Raw genomic sequence first — 6008 nt, 5'->3', positions numbered from 1 at the left:
AGCCGAGTCGGTCCTTGAGGAGATAGCGCCTGGCCCTGGCGCGACCCTTCATGGGCTCCAAAAGTCGTAGCTCGATTCACCTATTTTAATATTGACTTTCTCACATCAAGGTTTGGTTATTGCATCTCAGTCCAATACTAGACCAATTTAGGTTAGGCAAGCCCACCTGCACTTAATTATCTAGGTCTATATTTTGAAAAATACTCCATCAAAAGATCGATCCATAATATCTAGTTGCTGAGCAGAGGAGCGGTACCTATCGCTCGAGGTAAGCCTCAGTTCCGTCTCTCCTGAGAGAAAGGTGGATAAAAGCTTCACATGAAGTTCAACTTGTGTGGCAAATTGACTGTTCACTATTTGCTCGTGATTCTATCGATTAGGTATCCACAAGTACAACCCCATCAAACAGGATCTTTGGCTGGCCTAAAACCCGATTCGGCCTTGCAATATCAATTCTTTTTGACATTTGACCAGGTCAATTATGGATTCTGGTGACCAATCTTTGTCTATGGAGGCTCGACTAGAAATAGTTTTAAAATGCAAACTAAATGGATCCAAAGAACTAGAACTATGGGTTGTTGAGCCAGGTGAAGCAGATGGAAGAAATCATGCTCTTCCCTCTCAATTATAACCAGATGGAAGAAATCATTCTGTACCATGAAGACAAGAGGACGGAGACAGATTAAATTTAGAAATTTAACATTAAAGATTGTAGAAAGAAAAAAAAAAAATCAGGAGTTAGATGTTCTCGAATTAGCTTGCCTATTTTAGAGTTTAGGGTGTCATGCCCTCTTTATGTCTTCATGTACATGGAATATGCCTCTTGCATGCAAACGAAGGCTAAAGGTTCGCCATGAGGAGAATAATATGGAGGTGATTAGGGACTTTAGGGGCTGACACGGGCGAGCCCACCCAAGTGGATCGCTGAGGGCATCACAGGGCGGGCGCGGTACCCGCTGCCGCCTGCGGCCATTCAACGCTTCTTGGCATCGATATGGTTTTGGTCTGCTTGAGAGTTGAGATGGAGACTTAGTCCCAACGCAGTTATTGCTCTCCACCTACCGCGTCGTTTCACATCTTTGACTCTTGTGTTTTGGTCTACCAATTCAGAATCCATCTATTTATCCTGCATATTTAACTGAGCTGGTGAATGTCCTTAAGTTTTAGTGTTGCAGCCAAAATTGCCTAGTGTTGAGTATCATGTTTTTTTTTTAGTTTTTTTAAGAGAGAGAAGAGGAGAGAGAACCTCTGATTACTAAATACATGATTATTTAGTATAACCTAGACCTAAAAATATTTGAAGATAACCGATATTCTAACCTATAACCTCTGATTATTAAATAGATGAATATTGAGTTTCATAATTATTTTATTTTTTTTTCTTTTTTCCTTTTTTTTTTGGTTGGGGGAGGGGATGGGCAGTTTATGCTATCTTTAATTTGACTAGCCTAGACAATAGGGAAATGTTAACCAAAATTATAAGTAATGATTCTAGGAAAACAGATATCAAGAAATAGAAATAAGGGAAAAGATTTGATGATGAAAACAAAATATTATAGTAAATAATTTCTTATTTAGAGAGATGATAGCAACTTAATAAAATTTCAGTGCATAGCACCGGCGTACATCAAAAAGGTAGATGATAATAGCGAAATGATGAATGCTCTTTTGTTGTTCGAATAATTTTGCATTTAAATGACCTGGTTGATTCTCGATATATTTGAATAGCTGAATGAAGTGTATCTAAGCTTTGTTGGTAGATAATATAATAATTAATCTTCAGTTGTATGAAACATACAACCATCTTTTCCTAAATCCTGCAACGACGGAAGCCTCATGCACTGGGCTATTCTTTTCTTAATTAAACTTCAGAGCACATTTCTTGAGCTTCTATCAATTCATTGAAGAAAAATGATTTATACCATCTATAACAATCATGATAGTTTGTTTCAGAAAGGAAGAACAAAGAAGAGGTTTTGATAAAGAATTTTTATTATTGAGGAGGTTTTGATCTTCTATTTAGTTAGCGACAAAAAGAGCAATCTATGGACTTCTCCATGATCTATATGGTCATGCACTTGAGACAAATAATAGATGAGGATTTCTAATGTCCCTGTATGTAATTAAGAAAAGCTTTTTGAATGGCATGTTAACATCCCCTGCGTGTCTATCGGATCAAAATTGAAAAGAGCACTTTCTACTGCATATTACACAAATATCACAACTTTTATGGAAGGATGAATGGCTACACAATAAAAGCGGCAAATATGTAAAAGATGACAATTAAGAAATTTTCTTGACAAGGACCATTATAAAACGTGGTTTGCCTTGGAGTCATACATCTTTATGTGGCCCCCTCACCTTCTCTTTCACTCCCCCCCAAACCAAACTCTCCTCTTTTTTGCTTCCCTTCGGGCAGCAATTGGGAGCCATGTAAAAGAGGAAGCTGGAGAACAAGAAGAAAGCGTTTGTAGGGTGCAAGCTAGTACAAAGGAAGATGCTCTTCACAAAAGGAGAAACCCGTTACTTTTATTCGCAGTATATACATATATAACCCCTCCTTCCTATCTCCATGACCTCTATTTCCTCCCTCCTTCCTCAAGCCTTATTCATTTCGTGTGTCCGAATCTTATTCGGACTGAATTTGTCGTCTCAAACTCTCCCATCATGCCCCAAACTTTCCATCTGCCTTCCCATCTCGATGGCAGTCATGGACATGGGAAAGAGAGGTACTCAAGGAGCATCGATGGCTGCCACGCTGGCCGACGTTGGAGGAGCTTTAGAAGGAGAGATGGTGATTGGAGTGTTCGACTGAGTTGGAGGTATTGGCGCGCCTCAATCTGAAAACATGGTTACATACTCGAATAGCCATGTAATTGGATTGAGCCGCGTCAATATCTCCTTCACACGAAACACTCACATCGATCTAAGGTATTGATTCCTCTCCCATTTCCGAGATGAGTTTTTCCTATTTATATTTTCGCACTCCTAGGATATCTAGATTACCGAGGTATCTTATCATGCTCAGCTGTTGATCCGTAGCTGCAACTGAATGACAAAACACTGGCTGCCGACTGAACTAGAGGAAGGAAAAGGTTTTATTTTTGCTAATAATGTTCTTTTTAGCTCGCATACTTCTGATAAAATGGAGTGTCCCTCTCTTCATGCATGTTCGTTCGGAGAAAGTAGATTCCTACACTGATAGATTTCGGGGAATCATGGCATAATGATGTCTGGTGAAAATTTCTTCCATAGCTAAATCATCTGGGACTTTTCAGAAGAATCAAAATAGTTATTTGGATGGGTAAAACTCCACTTTGTTGGATGTCACTCTTTTGCAGGCCAATATAAGGCCAGTTAATTTCTAATTATCCTAACTGCAGTTTTAGGAATTAAACTTGACAAGAATAGTCAACATAAAGGCCAGGAAATTTCTGACAGGTTCGGGCAAAGGCCTTTTACTTGAATGATTGGGAAAATCTATGCAGCCTGAGAGGAAAAGAAAATGGCTCTTTCTCTCCAAGCAAAAAATGCTAACCAACCTGCCAAGGCATTTGGAAGGACACTTTTTGTTTATCAGATGAGCGGTCATGGCAAATGAGATTTCTCTCCGAGCATATTCTTTTGAGACCCAAAGGTCCTTCTTTCTAAATTACCATGTGACACTTTCAGCAGGATGTTCAAAATTCAATTTGCTAGTGGTTCTCTCTCTCCTTAAAATGGACTGGTACATGAGTTAGGCAATGCCCACTTACACCGTCTCCACATCCCACCCTCAAGTAAGAAAAGCCGAACCGAGTCGACTCAGGTCAGTTTGGCAGTAGAAAAATACTCGGTTCGACAGTAGAAAATGGTTCTAGCCTCTAGGAGGTCGGAACCTGATTGGCTCTGGCCGGAATCAGCTAGAACCGGCCCGAATTGAATGGAATCGGATGGTTTTCTCTGATTCGACTTGGTTCAAACCAGTACCGACCCGTACCGATACAGATCTCGGTACCGGTTCGGCTAACCATGCTCTCAAGTACTCTCTCTCTCTCTCTCTCTCTCTCTCTCTCTCTCTCTCTCTTAGAAGATAAACTAGTCATTTTCTAATGGATTCATGGTGCAGTAATAACCATCTCTCGTGGTCATGCTGGGTTTTCACCTGGATCCTTTGTGTTCATCCTGCTCCCACCAAATGAAGTCCCTCATACTTGCTGCAGCACCATCAGAATTTAAAGCTGTGTCTCATTAGGTACCAGTGTTTGTGGCAACGTCACAACCTTCTTAGTGTAAAGGCCATAAACATACTTCCTTTCCCTTGCAAATTTTCCCATTTAAATCTCCTTGGCTATATAAATGGCTTCATGCACATGTTTATCAGTAATCACCTCTTTACCTTAATTTTTTCCCTTCGAGAGAGAAGTTGAGACAGGGCCTAATCACTCTCATAGAGATAATGAAAACGGAAGAATATACGGAAGAAATGGGAAAACAACAAAAGAAAAGAGGACGACAGAAATGTGAGGGGGAGAGAATAAATACAAAGAGAAGGGAACAATGTTTCATTGCCTCTTACAAAGCAGCATTGGCATCATCAAAGGCCACAGATGGAGCATTAATGAGGGGATATTTTGCATCACAATTGAACAAAAAAGAGGCATACCAAGGAGTAGTAGATTCGTTCTATTGTTGTTTAGATGTTAAATATCATGAATGTTAATATTAGACAATTTCAGGGTCCATAATTCTCTAGATTATTAATTAAATCTTTCGGCAAACTTCCATGAGCATCCATAATTCAAAGCGAGTTCCATTATAAAAGAAAAGCTGAAATAAGAGTATTAAATATAAAGCTTCTCTTGTTGCATGTGGTCTTCTGTTGGACTGAAGGAAGACCAAGATAATTCTACTTAGCTTACACCTAAGAAAAGAAAATTTAATGCGGGAAAGTTGGTTATGCGGATATGATAAGTGGCTAAACAGACTCATTGCCAACTTGCTCTTCTAGTATAGTACAAATACTTAAATCACGATTTTAACTAGTATTATTTTTATCCCTTTGTTTTATCTTTATTTTTTTTGGATAATATAGATAGATCATATAACTCCAGTATGAGTGCCTCTAGGAAAGTCAAAGGATACATTAATATGAAAAGGAAAATGAGTAGCCTTAAGTCTATCTCATAAACAACTACTAGAATGCTGAGCCACATAAGAGACGACCTAGTCAGCCGTCCTATTCGCCTCCTGATATATATGGTTGATCCAGAAGCGGCACAACCTATCACCATCCTGCGGATGTTCTGCAACAGCGGATGCTTGTCATTTGGTCCCACCAGGTTCTGAATCCAGGCTCCCTCAAGTTGGATGCTGTCAGGTCCAACCAAATATAAGGCATTCCCTTGACCCCACTTTATCCTGTCTGTCTTCCCACAACCCAAACAAGTCGTAGTTTCATTTATTATAGCAGGCAATCTTGCAGGCTTACACAATTTGTCCACCGTTGGCCCATCACACAACAATAATCATAACTCAAAGATCCTTGCCGGCAACGGCACTTACCCATGTCGAGATGTGCCGACTTGTGTGATGCCCAAGGGTGTTCGCGTCTCCATGCTTCGAAACTGTCGCATTAACATTCACGCTACACCATCTTCAAAGATACGACCATATATATCACCTGGATCCTGAGGGCACCAGCCCATGCATTAAATGCCTAATTTCTGCTGGACCAAGCTTCAATCTTCCAGCCATTCATACCAATAAACTAAACAAGACACCATGCTTCCCATATCTCCCTTTTGAGGTGGAATAGTTTGACTATCTTATTCAAGTATAATACAGGACAGGAATAAACCGTAAACAACTCGAACATCTTGCAGGGAAACAGCATCTCCATGAAGTTGTTGTGCTACTCATGGATGGGATAATAATGATGAGCAATGATGGAAAAGGACATGTTAAATTAATCTACTCGTATGCAAGCTATCCAATAATTTGTGGGAAGAGACAGCACTACCTGTCGC

The 6008-nt window shown here is 39.9% G+C and overlaps 1 long non-coding RNA gene across 1 annotated transcript; it reads left to right on the top strand.

Moving 5' to 3' along the window:
• The first annotated feature begins 131 nt into the window (after positions 1-131).
• LOC113463417 (uncharacterized) lies at positions 132-5567 on the top strand. Its single transcript, XR_003387608.4, has 2 exons — positions 132-2931; positions 3029-5567. It is a non-coding gene; the product is annotated as an uncharacterized LOC113463417 (long non-coding RNA).
• Positions 5568-6008: the final 441 nt, after the last annotated feature.

Source organism: Phoenix dactylifera, chromosome 1 (assembly GCF_051530095.1).
Source record: "Phoenix dactylifera cultivar Ajwa chromosome 1, Ajwa_hap1_PhDact_Kaust_v1.1, whole genome shotgun sequence".
NCBI lineage: Eukaryota > Viridiplantae > Streptophyta > Magnoliopsida > Arecales > Arecaceae > Phoenix > Phoenix dactylifera.
This window is presented reverse-complemented; position numbering and strand designations above follow the sequence as displayed.